Below are 22,927 nucleotides of genomic sequence, written 5' to 3' on the forward strand. Positions count from 1 at the left end.
TCGAGTCAACAAGAAAAAAAACATAGACAAAGCCAAAACAAAGTGTTATCCACATATGGCGTAACTTATCATTATCAATTATATTTAGTCGTTTTGGCATTTTCTTACTTCATAACTTTGGGATAAAAATTTTGACACTCGCTTATCGAAGAATAATCGTATCGTGCATTTTGCGCTTCGCATCGTACTCCCCGACACACCTTGACGTCCGAATCGTCGATTGTGATTGCACTCATGCGTGTATGAAATGTCCACAGTTAGCAAGTAACTCGTTACTTGTAACAAAGTTACAGTTACAGTTATTTTTCAAAAATTCGAGTTACAGCAAAAACTTGGAAACGAGAACAAATGGGCATTTCTCTGGCCAGTTGTTATTAACAGTCTCAAAAAATAAATATGAACTGCTTATTTAAATTAACGAATCTAATTTGTAAAGATACATTATATACAATATGAGGAATGTTTAATAATCAACAAATACTTTTATACGAAATTGAAAGAATTTGCACAATTATGAAATTTAAAATAATAGCATTGTTATTGTAAGAAAATAACAGGAAACTGACGATTCGTTACTTTCTAAGTAACTGTAACCATAACTGTAACATGTTATTTTTGATGGTCAGTAACTTGGAACTGTAACTGGATACCTTTACAAAGTAACTTTCCCAACGCTGAAAATGTCTTACCGTACTTATCGTGATCTAAGGAGCCTCTAATTGACGAAGGGATTTCTTATGGAAAATCGCAGCGAATGTATTATTTTCCAAAGTGATACGCGCGCGCACACGTTCGTTCGTTCGTTCTCCCGTTCGTCGTCGGATCGCGGCTATTATCTATTATTTTCCCGGGGTAGCAACGAAAAAAGCGGCATTATCGATAACGCTGCGAAATATACGTCCGAAAACGAGCTGGCTCGCTTCTTCCTTCGACCCGTTATTTGTTGCTGACGTTGTTGCGCTGAACCGCGCAGGTATCACGTGTCAAATTAACGAAACCGCGTGTAGAGCGCGTATAAATATTTACGAGTCCTCTCGTTTTGCGGTTGGCAATAATGGCGGATATTTTTGCAACACCCGGGCCGCGTTCGCGCTGTTTTACGCGGCATTTGTCGTTACTCACGGCTGTCTAACGCCGCGGTCTAATTCATTAGTTTATTCGAGTGTAATCCCGGCGAGTGTAATCCCAACATGGCACATGGAACGGAAGCGCCGATCGGATGGCACTTTCGTCATCGCAATCGCCGCCGCGTGTGCAGCGTTGGAGAAATGATCGAAAAATAACGAGACGGACGGAGGATGCGTCGAATAAATTCCCGTTCGCCCCTCTTTTCGTTTTGCACCCCTCACATTCTTGCTCGCCGTGCATGCGTGTGGGTGTGTGTGTGTGTGTGTGGCGTGTGTATGTGTGTGTGTGTGTGTGTGTGTGTGTGTGTGTGTGTGTGTGTGTGGGTTTAGCGACCGCACGAGAGCTCCATCGGCTCGTTTAACTAATTTACGAGGACCTCGCAGAATTTTACGATCGCGTATTGTGCGCCAGGAGCGGGCAAGAGGTCGAAAGGATCGCGTAGCTCAGCGACGACATATTGTAAATAATTATATACGCGCGCGCACGGGAGGCCCCGCATCTCGCAGGAGTAGGCGGACGAGACGAGGCCCGACGAGGAGATCGCGATCAGTTTCGCCATGCGCGATCTCGCGACATTCTTGAGACGCGCCGGGCGTGTTTCGTTTCGGGTACATCCAGAAAAGAAAGTAATTTCAGAATCAGCGGAATCATCAGAATTTTTGAGGATCTTGTTTTTGTATATGGCCTCAAGAGGATTCCTCTAAGATCAAGAGGATAATATTATAAACACATTATTTTTAAAGTTAGAGGGATTATATGTTATGTATGTATAACGCAAATCTTATTGATTTTAATACAAATTTCCTCTTACGTACAGATTATTTAGTCTTTTTCTAAGAGAATTATTCTTACTGTACTCTATTCTTACTGGTTATACTGGTTAATTTGAAAAAATTATTATAACGTATAACGAAAAGTAATATATATATATATATATATAGATGTACTTCTGGCTCCAGTTTGAAGAATAAGTAAACACGAATGAAATAACATCATCATAACAAATAAATTTCCAATCAGTTTTGTTATGGACTTTATAGCTATAAAGATGTTCGTCATAACCAATTGTACGAAACATAATTAAAAGAAAGAATATATTATTTCACTTCTTGCAATAGATTATAAACTGTACTTGACCAAATATGGGTAAATTATCTTTGTTGTTACAGCAAAACACATACTTTTTTTAAAAAGCGATCCAAATATTCTGATCCGTAAGCATATGGTTATTTTTTCGTTCATGGAAGTAGAGCATGACTGAACAAAAGAAGCCGACGCTCAAATCAACATATTCCTCTTTCTATAAAAGGAAAATGAATTGATATAAGAGGAAATCCTTTTGAAATAAGAGAAAAACAGTTGGAATAATATCTAACAAATTTTAGACGAATGGTTCACTTTAATCGCTTCACCGAAAGACGAATCCTTTTTCTATAAAAGGCTACGCTTAGAATACGGGACTATGGGAAAAATCACTTTACTAATAGAATACTTCTTTTGGGTGTAGTTTTCATTTCCGACGGAAAGCACACTAAGTATGCACGATTTTGTATTCGGGCGAATCGCTGACAGCTCGAGACGTTAACTTCCAAGTTCCTCGTCATCCTCGCCACATATTCTCCGCAAATGCTTCGATTCGCGAGCTTCGTCGCGCAAGAGCGCTTGCAATTCTGCGCGAGCGATATAGATATAAGCTCCGCAGGAAGAAGCCAGCGAAGGCTCCGTCGGCGAAGTTTTCGCAAGTATAATATCCTCTTAATTGACTTCTTCAAGCGGTCGCGTCGCGAGATGAGTTGGAGATTCGTTGCGACTTTGGCCGCGTATCAGCCGAAATCTTATCCGGCGTACGAAATCGGAAAAAAAATCGACGCCGAGGCTGGAAACAAATTTTTAACGTTCGAGGTGCTTTCGCGCGCGCTCAGCAGAAAATTGTATCTTCATATTTGCAATATCGCGTGTATCTCCCTTGTCTCTCTCTCTCTCTCTCTCTCTCTCTCTTTCTTTTTGTATATCTTCCTTGTCTTTTTTTAATCTTCCGTCGCAACGTCGCGTGCCTCATCATGCGTTGTCACTCCGGGCCTTGCATAACGGATCGTCGCGCAGGCCCGGAATGAATCGCGATTGCTCCTGGACGCGGCCGGAACTTCATGACGTGTGTGAAGTTGGCTTTTCGAATTTTGTATTTTTCTCGAATTGTGCCGCATTGTGCTACGTTTGTGCCGCAATCCGCAACTCTGTAATTCAAAGCGTACTCGAGAAAATTAAGAAAAACCAAATTTTTCGTAGCTGCCCCGCACTGTTCGCATTTTGAGTTTTTCTTTATTGTGCCGTTATTGTGCCGCTTTATTGTGCTACGTTTGTGCTGATTTGTGCCGCAAACGCGAGGCCGATAACATTTGAGAAAAAAAATGAAAACGAAAATTTGCCTGCCCCCCACTTTTGTCCGAATGAGTCCAATTTTTGTTTGCGAATTCCTACCTGTGCCGCGTTGTGCCGTTTGAAGAAACTGCATATCTCTTTTCGTTCAGTAGAGAAAAAATGTTAAAGTTAAAATACAAATTAACAACAAATTAACTTTTTCTACAATGTATTTATCGCAAGTCTGCAAGTTGTGCTGAATTGTGCTAATCGAATACAATAAAAAACCACTTAAAGATGTATCGAAAACTACTCAGATTGCAAAAAGAATTTGCAAAAGTTGGTAACGCAAAAAAAATTTTTCACATTCTCGAAACTTCGAAAGTTGTGCCTGGGTTGTGCTAGTCAAGCCGAACAACTTTCCCTAATGGCAAAATTACGCCAGACCATCCATAGTCCACAGTAAAAAAACTAAGCTAAAAACTAAGCTAAAAAAACCTCAACAACAAAAGTGGGGGACTGGTAAATTTCGTTTTTATTTTTTTTCTCAAATGTTATTGAAGTTATCGGGGCTCGCGTTTGCGGCACAAGTCAGCACAATCATTGCACAATACGGCACGACAATGAAAAACTCAAAATTCGAAAAGTGCGGGGCTACGAAAAATTTAGTTTCTCTTAATTTTCTCGAGTACGCTTTGAGTTACAGAGTCGCGGATTGCCGCGCAAACTTAGCACAATGCGGCACAATTCGAGAAAAAATACAAAATTCGAAAAGTGCGGGGCCAACTTCATACACGTAACTTCATCGGGAAAAAGGAAAACCGTCTCGCAAACGGGCGCGCATAATTAATTCTCCTGCTCCTCGCCGCGAGAGTCGGCCGTTTGACGACGCTGGATATGACACATCAATGCGCGAGCGGCGAATTTCCTGGAACTGCCTGGAGCGGAGAACGATAATAGCCGAGTCGATAAACATCGCTGCTCGCAGGACCAATTTCTCCGTGGGAGAAGAGTTCGGCTTTTACAGCTAGCCGCGGCGTTCAAGTCGAAACGAAAGTGAATCCCCGAAGGTCGAAGCGGAGCAGTTTACTGCCCCCGTATAAAGAGAGTAAAAGGAGAGGATGCAGGCCGGCATCAAACGGTCCGCCGGTCTCGCGGACCGTCAGCGAACTTCAGTTCCTGCAGGGATCATCGCGCAGGAACTGCGGAATTTCCATACGACTATAAACAGCCCGATTCGCGAGAAGCAATCGACATTCGGCGCTTCTTCGCGTGTATAATTCGCCGGCCGAAGAACGCCCGTATAAGATTGATCATTAGACAAGTTGATTCCTTTCGTTAGTGAAACTAGAAAGAGAGAGAGAGAGAGAGAGAGAGAGAGAGAGAGAGAGAAAGAGAGAGAGAGAGAGAGCGAGAAAGGGGAGAAGGAAGCGCGACAGAAGGGGCAGGGGAAGAGAAAGAGAGAGAGAGAGAGAGAGAGACAGATAAAAAGGGAGGGAGGGAGGGAGGGAGAGAGACAGAGGACTACACAGCCAGAGGGCGGATGCAGGATAACCATTAGTCAAGGCTGTCAGGGGCCGCGGAGATGTCCTTAAGAAGGAGCTTGAGGATACTCTCGGGATCCTCCGAGGCTGCGAGGAGAAAGCGCGAGAGCGAAGCGGCCGCGCGCGTAATTCCCGAGTAACCTCGAGCGAGATCAACACGCTCTCGTCACGGTCGCTTCCGGATAGCCGCGATGAGACGAGCACGTGATCGCCGGGAAGGACCGGGACTCTGGCCGATCTCGCTCGTGCTAATAACGTCCCTCGGCTCCCCCGCGCGCGCAGAGGCGCGCGACCCTTGCGCGTCCTCCCTCCGCCTCCTCCCCTCCGCCGCCGCTGCGCGGACAGCAATCGATGAGATTACGCTGAACAGAACGCTGAAATCTCGATCCCGGGAGATCGCGGGCGCGATTCCACCGCGCTGGACGTCGCTGTCGCGTCCTCTCATAGCGCGGCACACGATGTAATCTATTTTCCTGGATGCGTAAACCGCGAAGGAGGAGGAGGAGGAGCAGGAGGAGGAGGAGGAGGAGGAGGAGCGGTGGCGGCGAGAGGAGGAGAAGGTAATCCCATCCGTTTGCGCGATCCCGAGGCGAATGGAACACGCGACAGAGATAGAGAGATAGACGGATAGATGGATCGCGACAACCTGAACGTCACACAGAGAGAGCGGGAGAGAGAGAGAGAGAGAGGGGGGGGGAGAGTGAAGGACAGAGGGGGTCGGAGCGGGGGGTGGGCGAGGAGACGAGAAAACGAAAGGAAGAGAGACCAAGAGACAGGGAGGACTTATACGGCGGACAGAGACAGAGAGAGAGAGAGAGAGAGAGAGAGAGAGAGAGAGAGAGAGAGAGGGGAGAGGGAAGGGGAAAGGCAGCGAAGACGAAGAGGACAGGGAAGCAAGAAGGGAGGATGAATGCAAGAGTGGGAGCGGGCTACGGGGGTGAGAGGGCGAGGGAGAGGGTAGAACGATGTACCACCACGAAGTACGACGACGCGGCGGTAGGAACGCGGCTGACGCCGAGCAAAAACGATCGGCGCTGTCTGCCATGCTTTTTGCGGGCATCACAGTTTCCAACCTCTCTCCTCCTGGTCGTTTCTAGCTGCTGGTATCTCCCCGTTGCCGCCACCGCCGCCACCGCCGCCGCCGTCGCTGCCGCTGCTGCTCGTACACCAGCACCCAATTCCCGACGCGCGGTTACGCCCGGCTTCCACGGGCTATCGTCGCTTCGCGAGGCCATATACAGGGTGTTTGGTAATTGGCGGCGCGGATCGGCCGGGGTGAGTGTCCGATTTGCAGAAATATATATCCGCGCGCTCCGCATCGCGCTCGCATCCCCCTGCGCGCCGCGGCACGGGGGGGGAGCCGTTCGTTTCTTCGCTCTCTTCTCGCGGGCGGAGGCGGGGAGAGGGGGGGGGGGGAGAGAAGGACGAAAAGAACGAGAGGAAGAATTAACTTTCGCGGCACGCACGGCATCGCCGTTTTACGCACGTTTTTTGTGAGCGCAACAATTTTCAATCGACTCTCTTCCTCCTGTCCCCTCCTCTCTCCTCCCCCCCCTTGCTCGCGCTCTTCGCCGGCTGCGAGGCCGGCGTGCGAAATTACGCGCCGATCTTCCGGTGACGAGAGTGTCCTCGATATCCCCCGATATGCGAGTCTCGAGGGATACTCTTTTCTCTCTCTCTCTTTCTCTTTCTCTCTCTCTCTCTCTCTCTGCCCCTTCCGTCTCTCGCAAGACGAGGTTGATGGCAGGACCGGCGATTGTCGCAGGTGCGATTTCTATTGCGGCGAGCGATGTGTAAATCTCACCGTTGACTTACAGATCGGCACAAACACGGCGCGAGCCGCGTAGATGAGAGCGGGGTAATTAGTGTCAATTAATATGTAAACGTCATTAAGAAAAATTTCACGAAACTGTGTGCTCTCCTCGGCAGGAGACGCCTCTCCTTTCTCTTTCTCTCTCTTTTTCTCGCGGGCGGCGGCGGCACGAGATTGATGACGCTCGGCAGGTGCGATTTCCACAGCGAAGCGGTGTACAAATTTCGCACACGGCCTTAATCTCTTCAGCATCGCTCAGTGCAAACGTCATTAGCGGTGCAAGTCGGCGCTGTAAATAGGGTATAAATCGGCGCAATATAAATTGACACACGCGAATGTCGGCGAGAAAAATCGCACGGCACAACACATAACAAGGATTTCGCGCGTGTCCTGCGACGAACGGCCAGGCAGCCGCCTCTCGCTCGACATTTCCCGCCACGGCCTTGATTTATTTTCTTATTAATTTATCTTGATGTCACACACGTATCGATATCGCGGCGGCACGTATCGATAGCCTCGCAGCTCAGCCATCGCCTATTTATCACTCTTCCTTATCGCGTCGCGACGTGTTCTTCGATATATATTGATGAATCCCTCTCGGGGACCGGCGGGAGGGACCTGAGGAGGAGGAGGAGGAGGGGCTACGAAAAGTTACGCGGTTTGGCGTACGATTGGTATACATCGATACGCGCGTGAGACGGCATTTTGTCAAAGAGCGGCGGTCGCACAATTAGCGCGTTATTAACGAGCTGCGCGAAATGTCACTTCTCTTTCTCTTTCCGCCTCGCGGCGGCAAGAGATCCGTCCGGATCTTCTTCGTCCTGCCGGGCCGGCTCGCGACTCGGACTCGGCTCGATTCGCCGCTCGTACATGCACTCGTTATGCACGGCCATGAGGAGGAGCGTGCAAAGGACCCTCGGGAGATCAGACAATTCCCGCGACGACGACGACGACGACGACGACTTGAGATTCGCGCGGCAATCCACCGGAGGAATATTAATGAGCGGGCAAGTGAAAAATTACCCTTCGGCTTTAATGAATCGTTAGCAAGTCGGAGATGCTAAAAACAGCGGCGAATCATCGATACACGTGAGAGAGAGAGAGAGAGAGAGAGAGAGAGAGAGGGGAGGGAGGAGAGGGGGGAGGAAAAGAGGAAGAAACCAAGCGCGGATGCGTAGAAGTAGGCCCGTGAAAGATTCGCTCGCGCTTTTGATGAATGCCCACTTGTCCTTACGGCAGAAGGACTCTCGAGCAGCCGGCGGTCTTATGTAGAAATTATGGACGAGATTTATCCTTCGGAAGAGACTCGCCGCCGTGACTTTCGCGCACGCTTGATTTACGTCGAGCTGTTTACGCGTCGGCGCTCAGCCGGCCGTCCGGCTGATTTGGCGACGATGCGACTTTCGATGATCGACGTTCCTTCCGTTGCAAATGAGAGCTAGAGGACTTCAGTCGGCGAGCGGGCGAGAGAGAGAGAGAGAGAGAGAGAGAGAGAGGGAGGGAGAGAGAGATCTCTAGCGGCTGGATCCTCCTCTCCTTCTTCCTCTCCTCGAGAGTCGGCAATCGTCTCGATAGTTTCGCGCCGAATGCCGTGATAAATCACTCGCGCGTTGAAAAGATAGGCGGCTTCCCGTATCGGAACACACACCGTGTAAATCACGATGGCGCGCTTTGTCCGTTTCAGAAAGACTCCGCTCCTGCGGACTCGTGCGCGAGGCTTCGCTCGAAGGTAATTTCGAACCGACCGGCGTTCTCTGTGCGAGTGGGCGACGCAAGAAGACGCACAAATTGTTGAGATTCGGGCTGCGTTCAAAGTTTATCGATGAATCCTTGGTGGGAGGGATACAAGGAGCGACGGCCATGACGCAGCGTGTTGATATTTCGGAGATGCATCGTAATTATATCGATAAAATAGAATCGTAAAAGAGGTTGCAAGGTGTTACGTATCAAACGTACGATTTAGTTTGAGAGCAAAAGCCCGGGAAACCGAAGCACTCTCCGAATATATCGGGTGAGCGCAAATGTTTCGGCGGAGACTAAATGTTCAAAGATCACTCAGTTAAAATCACGTTTTTCGTAAAATCTCACTCGGTCGACACGTTTTTCCCAGCACGAGGTCCTTCTTCTTCTGCACTCACGTGACTCACGTGAGACTTACTTTATATTATCGTGCGATCGACATCTCTCTCGTAAGATGAATTTATGCGACATCATAAGAAATAAAGGCTTTCATAAATAATCGCGAATAAATTTCCAAGTCGGTAAAGTCACACGAAGCTAGCTGAGCGCAAGCTGTTGATTGCAATTATTGCAAGCAGCAAGTCCGCTCTTCATTGTGAATATATCCGAGTCGGCACATCGCAGCTCAACGAAACGTTCTCCTCGCACGACGGACATCTCCGTCGCAGAGACGCAGAGAAAGGTCGCTTCCGTCGTCTGAATAGTCTGAAAAGTTTCAGCGCACCGAAATGCGCGCTGAAGAATCCGCGAGCCCGCCTCCTCTTCCCGCTCCCCGTCCCCGCTTTCGTGTGCAGAAGCGCGCGTATCGCTCGATCGAAACACCGCGCCGGGGATGCCGATTTCTTTTCAAACAGATCGATTGAAAGATCGATTCGAATCACGAGGAAAAGAAATCGATCTTTAAAAAGTCGGTTTGTAAAGAAGCGATTTTAGAAGATCGATTTGGATCGGTACGCGTGTAAAGTGAACCACTCATCAAAGTATATTATCTGTCAAATTTCTACACTCTAAAGTGGACCTCGTCCTAATTTATATAGTTTAATATGAATTAAAGAAATTAAACAGATGGTACTCTTTTGGTTGTGTTGTGTGCGGCTACAACAAGATGGAAAAAGATCTTTAAATCTTCATGCTTTAAGGATTTAATTGGTTTGATTAAACGTCAATCAAGGGCTTTTAAATGTTATTAAATAAGAAATCACGTTTACTGTTATATGCATATACATATGTATACAATGTATACGATTATATGGAGTGGCTACGATTGGTTCGCACGTTTCGTTCCGCTGACAATTTTCGCCCGTGGGACATCGGCCTAAAGGCAACGTAATGTACATCGTGCAGCTATTAAGTGAGTTCAAATGTTACAACTAAAAAGAATTAAAAAAAGAAAAAGAACTATATCACTAGTAGAAACGAAAAAAATCGTGTTGGCGATTTTCAAAATTTACACTGAGAGAAAAGTATATGATATTTGGAACTATAATGATATAGTAACTAAATTATAGTCCGAAATATCATATTTATAGTAAGTATTACCATAATAATCGGTAATAATTACGATATAGGCATAGTATAACCGACCATATAATATTTTTACTAAGAATTATAGTAAATTAAACTGAAATTATTGGTATGAATACAAATATAAAATGGTAGGTAAAGTAACTCTTTTATATATAGTCAATATTACCTGATTATTTGCTAAATGATGACGGATGTAACTACATGAATATTAAATCTCACTATATTTGTGAATGAGAAATTACCATATATGTGGTAAAAGTAATTAGACAATTATTTGAGACAATCATTGACGGTATGTATTTGTGTTTATTCTACTATATTTTGCAGGTTCCACGAACTATAAAAATACGGTTGACGCCAAAATGAACTATAAAATATAGTGAGATTATAGTTAATTCAACGATATTTTTCTACCAGTGTACAGATCGATCCTTGAATCGATTCGGTTCCAGAAAATCGATTTGAAGTCAATCTTTTAGGCTCCGATTAATCGAATCTTCGATTAAAATCGATTTAAAATCGGCATCCCTACACCGCGCTCGTCTTCGGCGAGGCGCGGTGAATTAGCGCGATCATCCGGCGCGACGAGAGGACGCCGACAAAAATGATCCTGCGCGTTCATGCGAGCCGGTCGATCGCGAGCCGTCTCGCGCACGTTCGCGCGCGCAGGAGCGCTAATTAACCGCATGGCACCGAGCGATACTCGGTGAGAGGAGAGCCTCGTGAATCGACAATATTATAAATAAGATGTGACCGAGCGCTTTTGCGCTCGGCCGACGGCGACGGCGACGGTGACGGCGACGGCGAGGAGGCGCGGCATGCCGCCCGGCCGCGGCCGACGCTTTTCTTGCGCTTCTTCGCGGAGCCGCTGTATCCGGCGTGTGCACTCAGAACCGGAACGAATTCGCCGGAATTGTACGAGGGGACTCGCGTCCCCTTCATTACGATGCGAGCGCGTCGCGACTTCCAGAGATCGAGCTCGATCAATCTCGCGGAGCGAGACGCCGCGCCGGCGAAATTCCGCAGCGACGCGCGTCGATGTTGCTGAGTAAGAGGCAGTTTTTTTTATCAAGACTTTGCTCTCTCTCTCTCTCTCTCTCTCTTTTAGTGTTTCCATCTGTCGAAACGAGAGAGAGATAGACAGACAGACAGACAGAGAGAGAGAGAGAGAGAGAGAGAGAGAGAGAAGAAATCGACGCGCGCGCAAGAAACGCGGTTCGTCGCAAAGCGGACGCATGGATTTCCTTGAATTACCGAGCGCCAATTAATTCCTCCGGAGAGCGCGGCGACGCGATGTTCTTCCATTTCGCGCGCGGCCGTCCCCGATATAGAATTTCCGGCCGGCTCACGGAGTCAGCCTCGCGGAAGAAATTCGCAATTCCGCCTTTCGTCATTAACAGACGAAAGTTCCCGGGCAGAGTTTTGCGAGCGAGCGGGTTTGTACCACTTCATCTCGAGTAACTCGACGCCCTCGAGGAGGGAAGAGAGTGCCTGCAGTCTCGCGCAAAGATGCGGCAAAATGCGAGAAGCGGATGCCACGCATTATAAGTGCATTAACGTGCTGCCGGCGTCGAGGAAGAGGAGAAGAGACGGCGGCGGCGGCGGCGGCGGCGGCGACGGCTTGGCCATCTGCCGCGGCCGCGATTTACGATTGGTCAGTGAAATTCTGACTGACGAGAATTCGTCTCTCAGGGCCGCCGCTCGGGAATCGTCGTGAAAAACTGGCCTCTCCGGGGAGGCAGAGAGAGAGGGAGAGAGACCGAGTTTCGACTGCTCGAGCGGGACTCGTCGTCAGAAATCGGCACGCAACGAGTGACTCGTCCAAACGAACGATCTCGATTCGATTTGGCGGGAAATCGACCTTTTCCTCTCCGAGGATTAAGCTTTTTCAAATCGATTCTCTTCCGCTCGATTCTTCTCAACGTTGATTCTTTTATCAAGCGGAGCAACATCGATGAATGATAAGTATATCGACCCTCGATCGAGACTCTCGACTCTCCATTGAAAAGATTTGGTCTGTACGAGCAGGAAAGAATATAGATTGAAGAAAACGATTTTGGAAAAGATTTTTGGAAAGATAATCAACTTGATGATCAAGTAGTGCGCGGGCTAAGTTAAACTTTCCAGCTCATTATTGGCTGATTGGACTCATTATGATCGGTTTGTCATCTAGTCGTTCTATCTATAGCCCCTGCACGTTAAGAGTAGATGGCGCGGGTAATTTGGAATCTAGCTGTATCCGTCATTGGACTTGAAAAATTAGGTAGCGAGTAAAAATTGAGGTTAAGGTCTTTTCGCACAAATCTCAAAAAAGATAAACACGAGCTGGTCATAATTTTTCGCCTCATGCTTGCAATTTATTTCGCCTGACCGCCAGCCGACTTAGGGCGACTTTCACCAACCAGAGGTCATTACAACGAAGAAGAAGAAGAAGAAGAAGAAGTGCTACGTTGAGGTGAGTGATAAAGGCCCACATCTCTTTTATCAATAAATATAACTACAAATGAATTATTCATCACACCTAGGCACATTGATCGACAAAAGAGAGCTGAAAATATGAGCCTTTACCACTCGCCTTAACGTGACACTTCTTCTTCTTCTTCTTCTCCGTTGTAATGACCTCAAATCTTTAACGCAAGACGACATAACTACAGTCAGAAAATTCAAAGGTTAAGCACAAAATAATAAATTCAAGTTCATTAGAATCTAAGTTGACACCCTGCTTTTGACCAGTTAGATTAACCGGAGTTGCTAAAAAGTCACTCCAAGAGCGATTCGCATCAGACGCAAACTAGCTCTGGCTACTTCGTGCCCAGCCACGGAGAGTCCCAAGTCTTTCATCAAGTCACCGAATTCTAAATACCGCGTTTTTGACCCACCAGCCCACCAGCCAAGATGCAATAGGCCTGTTCCGAATTCGGAAACTTTGGTTCTAGTTACAAGGTTGGCAGGCCTTAAACTAATTTGGATACGTTCCGCAATTGATCAGCTGATCATCAGCTTGGACGTCACAGCCATATATTATTTCTGGTTATAAACTTCCGATTTATAAGGTTTCAGCTAGTAATTTTGCAAAATTAGATAGAGGAATGGATAGATTTTTTAGTTACTTGCTACCTTGATGATTGGTCAGCTGATCAGTTATCGAACATATTTAACCCTTTAACGCCTACTGGTAACTACAGTTGCCAGAAACGCATTTAAGAATCCATAACTTAGTCAAAAAAGGAGATTTTCGTTTTCTTTGCATCACTGTAAAGGTGAATTCTTCTCCTGAAAAATGGTATATAGATTGTATGTAGATTCGGTTTAGTCTGTTTTTAGCTCAGTTTTAATGATAACATTGGGGGGGGGGGGTGGCCAGTTCACTTTGACAACAAGAAACTGAAGATGCCCGAAGACATCAGGAAGTGTTGCAACAAACACATGCCTGTTAAGGAAAACACTAAAAGACGTTGTGAATTGTGCAGCTCGAAAGCGAAACAAAGGACAAAAATAATTTGCAAAACCTGTAAAACTCTCCTTCGCATCTGTCGATACTTTTTTACTTTGTGCAATTCCATTCCGGGTAAATAAAGATCAAGTTTCGAATATGAGTTTTATGTTTCGAGGAATTTTTCCAACAATTAGGTACGATGTAAAATTATTAAAACTAAAAGAAAGAATTTAACCGATTAGGCGTATTTCTCGCATCTGGGAGTAGTTTCTGCTCGGAGAGTTAATTTTTCGTAGATATAAAATTCTGATATTTTTCTTGGTTATCATTACTTATATAGTCTCGGTTCAAAAAAACTCAAATTTTATTCTCAAAACACTTATAAAAATGTCGGGCGTTAAAGGGTTAAGTTTAAGGCCTATCAACCTTACGATTACGATAAAACCCTTCCGGAACCGATTTCGGGACCAGTCTAATGTCACGTTGGAGCAAGAGAGCGCTCGGAATTGAAAGGGCTACCGCGCTTCTCGCATCTGGAATAGGGCCCCAGGGGGGGCTACTAGCGCGTCAAGTGCAAGCGCGAATGAAATGGCGCGCAAGTACAAGGCCGAGAAGTGAAAGTGCGCGAGTTCGAGTTGGAGCCGCTGGAGCTGGTGCCGAGTTCGCGGCCGTTTCTATGAACATAATAATGAACGTTTTCTCGGTACAACAGCCGGCGCGCCTTCGGCGATCACGGGAGAAGGAAAAAGAACGCCGGGCGGGGTGGCGGAGGGGGGTAGGTAGGGGTAGCTTATAATCTCGGCGCACTTATCTTCTCGTTATCTGGGGCACCGCGCCGGTGATTTCCCGACGCCGCGACCTCGCAGTGATTATCGATGACGCACCGATTGCAATCCCCCCTCTCCGCCCCCCCCCCTCGCGGTCGGCGTTAACGAAGCCCGCGAGCAGTCGGGATACGTGCACATATCCTCGCGTTATTATTGCATCTCCTTCCTCTTCCGTCGCATTCTTCGTCCTTCGTCGCGTTTACAGTCCGCAAGATCGCCGCGGTCCTACTCGCGATCGTATCTCAGGCAGCCGTTGAATTCGAGACGGGACACCCGGTATATATGCCGAAGTTGGCCGCGCCGAGCTCCGCGCCGAAGCCGCGGCGCTTTTTGCGTTTTCCCCGGATCCCGGCAGGAGCGGCAGCAGCAACAGCGGCAGCAGGGTGTTCACGAGCTCCTCTCTCTCGCCGCAGCCAACCCCGCGTCGCCGTGTACCGCGCGGCTCGTCTACCACCATCGTGAAACTTTGTTTAACTAAGGCCGGCAAGAAGCAAACCTATTTATACTAGGTTGGACGCGTTCGCGGTGCACGGCCACGGGCGTTGCTGCCGTCGTTGCTGCTGCTGCTGCTGCTGCTGCCACCGCCGTCGCTGCTGCTGCTGCTGCTGCTGCTCTTGTCGGGCGAAGTTGCCTCTACTCGAAGCGGTCGCGGAAACTACCCAACGGACGCTGATAAACGAGGAAATATGCTCGGCAAAAAAAAGAACGCGTCGTAATTTCCCGCCGCCGCCCGCGCCGTAATTTCACGCCCGTAAATTCGCGGCACGCCATGCGAATGGATAATCCGTTTCGCCGAATCCGACGGGACGGACTGTCCGATCAGGGTACCTATTATGGAACCCGTCGGAATCGATCCCGATAGGAATAATTCCGTTTATCGATTCCGGTTATTTACCTTATTATGGACAGTCGGATTGTTTACGAGTCGATCGGAAATTTTCCGAATCGATTCGGAAACTTTCCGACACCTCGTGAGGAAGCGGAAAGTCAATTCCGACCGAGATCTCGTTAAGGAAAGCACGGAATGCAGGCATAACTAGAGGTGCGTTCGAAAACGTCACCCGGGTGCTCTCCCTTCTCTGTATCTTATTAATGTAAATAAAATATATTATCTTTTGCATTATAGGTGATGCTCTCGACGTTACAAACATCTGTTTTAATTAAGAATTTTAAATATAATATTTCCTTGTTTTCTCGGTGATAGCTAATTTCTGTTACGACTTCGATTGTCACTCAAAATGTCTCGAATATTTCTAGCGTAAAATATTTCACTTACTTTATCTGTCATTTTGCCGACACTTTCCTTTTATAAGTATTTATAACCCTATATTTCCTTTCAATCTTCAATCATTCAGTCGTTCAAGAAATGCTGGCTGTGCGCTGGATAACCCCAGGTTGACGCCACAATCCCTAGGTTGATACGAGGATATTCGAGAAGTTAACGATTATGAAGATAAAAGGTAATTTTCCTTGCACTGAGATTGGTCGAAATTATTGATTCCACTCGTTCCTCTCGTCTCACTTAATTGCGACTGCAACATGGGAAAAGCCGATTCCACTGGAACCCATAATAGCATAAACGCATGAGCGGAATCGCGATCGGAAACTGGCCAGTCGGAATCTCGCGTTTCCGGACGGAATCGTGAAAAGTCCCATAATAGGTACCCAGGACTTCCCGATCGGCCGATTTTCTTGCCCGGGGATCACGTTGAAGTCGCAGCCTCCGAATTCCTTCCGAATTCGGAAACTGACGACGTCTTGGTTTGAAAGTGCAGTTTTCCCGGCGGCCAAAACTGTTCCAAGCTCTCTTCGGCCGCAAACTGACCGACTAACCGGAAAACCGACTAACGAGTCGATTCCGATATTTCGGTGAAATTGTATTTCGACGGATTACTCGGTGTTTCGTGATTCTCCGGTATCCTCTTGCAGAAAATTGCGCTGCACTTTTAATTTAGACACATTTTCATGCCTGTTTCCTCTTTTGAGCGAACTTGAGCGAGCGACGATGCGGTGAATAGACGCGATGCACATCGGCTCTCTGTACAGGGTGTTTAAAAAAACATCAGAACTTTAACAGCAGATAATATTCACAAAATGGAAGAAAAAAGTCCTAACAAATGCGAATCAAAAGATTAATATCATGAACAATTATTTGTTTTAGTCACTACCAACGTGGGCAACGTCGACAAGTTAGTTGAACGTTGAATTCAAAGTCGAAGCTTCGACTTTCTTACTCGATCTCTCCTTGCGCGAGTTCTTCATAACCTTCAAACCTCCGTGAACTGCCGAGAAGGGAGCAGCGCTGAGTGTGTGAGTCGGTTGAAAAATCTCGATTGAAATTAAAATAACCGGCGAATCAATGTTAATCAATGTTAATGAGAATCGTCGTGCATGCGGCCGCAATTAATCTAATGGATGCATCGGAAAAATTAATTATTAATCAGTGCATAACCGATCGATGCGCAGCGATCGACCGGGAAACGATCGTTACACGTATACTCGCGATTTGCATCCGTCGACGTCGCTTTCCGCTCGCGTCGCGCGGATAATATCAAAGCGCGGGAGAGGGGGGAGGGCAGGGGAGGACGGATGAAAATGAAAATGAGATTCGTAAAAAGTCGAATTACAGCGTCGGGGCGCAATAGCCCGCGGCCGTCGCGCTCGTAAATCCGAGGTGAATGGCATAAATGGATATTTCAGCTTCGGGAGTAAAGAGACTTCTCGGATCGGAAGAGGGGCGAGGGAAAGGGGAGAGGGTTGGCAGAGGCAGAGTCAGCGAGAGAATCTTCACGGAGCAGGCAAGGGGACATTGTTTGCGCGCGAAAAACGCGTCGTGTTGTGACATATCGACGTTTCGTCTCGTCTCTCTCCCTCTCCCTCTCTCTCTCTCTCTCTCGCGCGCGCGCGCGCGGAACGCGCGACGGCGATATTAGCACGTGCGTAATAATTGTCGGACGGTGGGCTTTCGGCTTTACGACGGCGAGTTTCAGCGAGCGCGACAGAGAGCGCGGAATTGAGAGCGCGCTCATTGTCGGGCCGCGATAACAAGCTGATCTGGCGATTCCGCGCGAGAGTTGCAGCAGGGGGGTGCATAACGTCGGCATAAGTGGACGAGTGGGCCGGAGAGCGAATTCTTCGCTGGCGATGTCGTCATCGTCGCCGACGGGATTTTAAATCTCACACCGCCGGACCGCCGGACCGGACATCTCGCAGCTCCGCTCAATGACTATCAATTGAGCGGAGCTGCTCGACGCGCCGCCGGGAACGCTCGTTTCCAGCTTTCTTGCGCGATCGCGTGGCGGGTAGAAAAATTGAGACCGGCGAATCGAAGCACGCGTGTGCGAATGATAAATAATAAACAACCACGAGATCATCATTATTCGGTTGAAATGGCCGACGGTAAAAATCGCAATTATTATCTTGGGTAAGTGATAGCTTCATCTTATTATTATTATTATTTGCTGAAATTGCTCAAAAGTCGGTGATGATGACATTGTTATTTGTTACTACAAAATAAGAAAAATAATAATTGTGAATGAAAGATAATATAATTGGATTGTTATACTTGCTCAAATTTGCGTGAGATGATAATGATAAATTATTATTTACCAAAATAACAAGTAGAAAGACGCTAATGAGATACAAATAGAAATAACAAATAAATAATAAGGAGACGCTGAGACAGGAAGGACGACAGGTTACATGTTTTCCCGTGCGGAATGTACGGGATTTAAAAAGCGGGACGATTTTCCTAAAGAGTCGCGGTGCCGAAATCCGATCTCTCGAGATACACTTTTACCGAAGTATCGGAGTTTCTTCGTACGACCGAGTGTGTCACTATCTACCTACCTTGAATAATAATAATAATAACAACAACAATATAATATAATACTAATATTATAATATTCTAATATAATATTAATATATAATATAGTATAATATAGTATAATATTACATCATTATACAGTACAATATGATGTAATATTACATCATTATTAATAATAATTAATATTAATATTATTATTCCTTTTCTGTTATCTGTTCTAATACCATAATTTCTTCCATTTATCGCCTCGGTATTCGGATTTCGTTACCGCGACTTTCGCGTCCGGCTTCCGAATTCCGAGTTTCCGGGACAACGCACGCCCGCCGTGCGTGAGACGAGACGAGACGAGACGAGACGAGACGAGACGAGGCGACGCGACGTCGACGGGCCCGTTTTAACGCTCGGCGAACGCTTTGCGCACGAGTTCTCTCGCGGAATTTTCCGCGGGCAGCCGCCTTCTTTTCCTCCTCTCGACGCTGCAAACATACGGGGGGAACTCGCGAGCGCGATTCTTAGGCGGCGAATGTATGACGTCGAATGCACCGTGCACCTGCACGGTGGAACATTTGAACGTGGTAGTATTTCACCTCGTCCTGCAAAACATGCAATTATTTTACGGCTTAAGCCGCGCGTTCCGCCTTGAGCGAGTTCTTGCGCGCGCGTCTGCTCTCGCAGAGCGGAGCTTTTTCGCCGTTTGAGTTTGTTGGCTCGGCGCTCGCGCTTGTTCCCTTCGTATTCGCTCGGGATAACTTGCAATTAGCAAAACAGTCTCGTCGCTCCCCTTTCCCCGCCTCCCCCACCTCCTTCTCCTCCTCCTCCTGCCGACTCTCCCTCCCTCCCCCCCCTTTGAGCGCGCGCGATTAGGAGACGCGCAACTGTGTCATTCGCCGCGCGGTCCGTTAAAAGAGAGATCGTCGCTCGCTCGTTCGCTCGCACGCTCGCAAATAACAAAAGGAGCTCGGTTAAGCTGCATGAAATAATACCGCTCGTACGTGCGGCGAGCCTTGCGCGAGCCTTGCGGAGACCTTGGGGGCTCGCTGCTTATCAGGCGTAAAAATGACAATTTTGCAACGTAATCTCCCGTATACCGTCGCCGCCGAGCGAGATTGCGTGCTTACGTCTCTCGCCCCGTCCCGCCCCGCCCCGCGTCGTCCGGTAACTCACGTGACGTTGATTAGTTCGGTGCACAGTCCGAGACCTCGAGATTGTGTCGTCGGATTTCCCGGAGATTTGTGCAGCATTCTGCTACGTTCATTGGCACGATGTGCGTGCAGAGCGAAATCCGCGAGGCGGATCTCCGCTCGGATAATCCGGCGATGTCGACTCGATCTCCGGGAAATCGGTCCTTTACAGGTCGATCTTTACACAGCGAAATTTCGATTTCCGACCCGTCGATCTACTTGTTCGTCAATGTTGCCTCGTTTAACTGAACTGAAGGAATCGATCTGCAGAAAAATCGAGCGGAGAGGAGTCGATTTTTGAAAAGTCGACTTCCGGAGGGAAGATCGATTTTCTGAAGATTGAATCGAGATCGACGACGAATCCGCGTTTTCGCGGTACTCTCTCTCTCTCTCTCTCGATATCGATGTGCGATATCGACTTGATATCTAGAGGATACCGCGTGGGCGTCGGCTGATCATTTCGATGATGCAGTCGATATCTGGTCGATATATCGATTCGACTTCGAAGAAGAAGAACGGCTAAGTCGTCGGCATCCACACCGATATCTTCCGGGCAGCGCGGGGAAATTCGAGGGACGCGAAACCGGCCATTGCGATTTCTGCGTGATTGCAACTCGGTGCCGACGTGATCCCGGCCGGATTCTTCGTCGCCGTCGTCGCGTGTCGCGTCCGCGCAACGAGGCGTTCGCAGGATCAAATGGCATCAGGAACGAACGACCTTCCTTGCGGAGCCGCCGCTTCCGCGGGATAACGCGAACATCGCGTATTTGCGGAACGACCGACTGCTCACTCGCTTGCTCTGGATGCGAAGCAACAATTGAAAGGCGAAAGATCCGACAGAGAGAGAGAGAGAGAGAGAGAGAGAGAGAGAGAGAGAGAGAGAGAGAGAGAGAGAGAGATCTTCCACTCGTTTCGCGTGTTTGCCGAGGGGATGAGCTCGATATCGGGGCGATTTGTATTCGGATTACCGTTCAGGAGGGAGTCTTCTTGCGTCCCCCGCGAGATCAGATTCTCTCGAGATGCACTTTTACGATTGAATCCGAGTGCTCTGATGGGGAGGTAATGCCGATCGGGGAGGGGGAGGAGCTGGCGGCACCGACCGCTCTCGATCGCCGATGCAGCTCGCGCGGACGGCGAGCTCCCTCCATTTTTTCGTTCTCCTCCTCTTCCTTCTTCACGACGTCTCGCGCTTAAGGACCGCGCGACGGCGCGGCGACGTTCTTCTTGTTCTTTTCGCGACGCTCAAAGCTCCGCGCTCCACGAAATTCGTGCGTGCATGCGTGCGACTGTGCCAGAGGCGAGTTCAGTCGCGCCACGTTTTTTCTCTCTGTCTCCCCCTCCTTCCTCCCTCTCTCTCTCTCTCTCTCTCTCTCTCTCTCTCTTTGCATTTCCCACATTTCTCTCGTCGCATTCGGGTGAAATTTCAATGAGCTTCTGGCGCGCGCAAATTCCGCGGGGCGAAAAACGCCGGGCCGCTCTTGCTCGCTGCCGACTTCTTTCCACCCGGTATAAGGCAGCGATGGGTTATAGGCTGGGCCGTAGACTAATGATCCCGCTGGCTGCGGTTTTTGCCGGCATTCTACAGCATTCCCATTCAGCTGGATTCTGCTCCGGAGCGACCGCGCGCGCATTATTTTCCCTTCGCCGCGGCGCGGCGGCATTGCACGGCGGCATTGCAAGATGGAGAGAGCGCGGTGTCGTCCTACTCCGACGCCGCATTATCAGCGTTGTGTTGGCTTCTCTTAATCACGGCGGAGCTCGCGCGAGGACCTCGACGACGACGACGATGATGATGATGGTTCCGCGCGTGTCGCGGCGATCTCGCGTCCCCGCGATGACGGGAAACGCCGCTTCTCGACTTGAGGAATTCCCCCCGGGAGCAAGTTCGCGCCGAATCGCTTCCCCCTGGCGAGCGTGCAGGGTTGCCAAAGCCAAAGGTTAAAATTACCGGACATTTCTTCTGCGGTAACAAACCCAAAGCGGACAGAAGTAATAATCACAACGTTACGTTAAATACAAAATGTGACAAGAATTTATTTACAATATTAACTCCCGCAACAATTTTATAAGCAAGATTCGATTGGATAAAATAATAAACTGTTACTTGTTTGATATATATGGAACGATGAATCGGCAGATCATCTATCTGGATGGCTTTTCGCGGCGCGCGATCGTTTGTAGGCGCTTGAAACGGAGAAACGTTGCTAAAGTCTGAACTCTCATTCCATTGATTGGATGTAACTTAGAAACCGGACATATGACGTCCGGTTTGGATTTATTAACCGGACACGGGACGAGACTTTTGAAAACCTCACAGTCCGGGTCGAAACCGGGCAGTTGGCAAAACCCTACGAGCGTGTCGTCAGTCGCGAGGAAATAACGATTCCGATTGCGCTGCCTATCCTGGAAATGAGCCCGCCAGGATACCGCGCGAATGATCGGAACTCACTCGATGGCGAATCCTCTATTCTTACTCTCTAACTCTTCGGAGATATGTTGGGATGAAGAGCGTCCCGGCTCTTTGGCATTTGTACAGGGTGTTTAAGAAAAAGAGTTCAGGACTTTAAGGGGAGATAGTACTCGCGAAAAATGGAGGCGGAGAGTCCTAATAAACAAATGGGTCGAAGCTGTCGGAGCTGTGTGAGCAATTATTTATTTCAATCAAAGCAAGTGACTTGTTCGGCCGTATGAAATGCGCGTTTTTGTCATTTCTTCATTAGAATTGCAAATGTCGTTGTGAGAGCTTCGCGATAGTTCTCTGCAACTGTTCACTCCGTTCACGAGGATGTGCGACTAACAATTGCCCGATGAAGCGTGCGTACGAATGGGAAGAAAATTGATGGTTGTTTACATTCCAAAGAGACTTCTTTGCAGGGACTCCTTTAAGGCTTGGTACTCTCTCCACCGATAAATGACGTAGACAAATTACAGCAGAGAATACAAGAGCGCACCGGAGGCGAGCAAGTCACTTGCCTTGATTAAGATAAATAATTGTTCATAACTCGGGCAGTGTTAATTTTTCGAACTATGTTTGCCAGGACTTTTTTCCCTCCGCTTGGTGAGTACTATCTGCCGTTAAAGTCCTGAATTACACCCTGTATATGCGCAGAGGGACGTTTTTCGTCCCGTTTCTTGAAACATCGAGATAACTCGAAGCACAGCGGTTTGTATAATTCATCGTTTATAAATAAAACAAACCTACTTCGTTACAGTTTCTTTTAATAAAATGTCCGTGCAACGAGAGTCCTTTTTGTCTTAAAATTCCGCGCCCCAGAGAGCCAGTTCGGGCCAATCGGTACAAATGTTTCCGATCGAATGAGCGGAAGGAGTTTCTCAACGATAATCGATGGGTGTTCGGCGTGGAAGAAATGCAGGTTATGTACTCGCCGACTGCTCGCTCCGGAAATTTCGAGAAAGGCGCCAGTCGAAATGCGAGTAACACTTCATTATTCCGGCGGCTACAACACCTGAATCCTTTCAAAACTTTTTCGCTTTTACATTCTGATCGTTTTATTGAAATATTCGCGATCGTTAATCGATATTTTGC

General features: G+C 48.0%; 1 protein-coding gene across 3 annotated transcripts in view; it reads right to left on the reverse strand.

Annotated features, from left to right (window-relative positions):
* The window catches only part of LOC105189125 (glucose-6-phosphate 1-epimerase), a 48,402-nt gene that overhangs the window by 11,443 nt on the left and 14,032 nt on the right, over nt 1-22,927 (reverse strand). The window lies entirely within an intron of this gene.

The sequence above is a fragment of the Harpegnathos saltator genome, unplaced genomic scaffold (genome assembly GCF_003227715.2).
Source record: "Harpegnathos saltator strain DR-91 unplaced genomic scaffold, Hsal_v8.6 scaffold708, whole genome shotgun sequence".
In the NCBI taxonomy this organism is placed as follows: domain Eukaryota; kingdom Metazoa; phylum Arthropoda; class Insecta; order Hymenoptera; family Formicidae; genus Harpegnathos; species Harpegnathos saltator.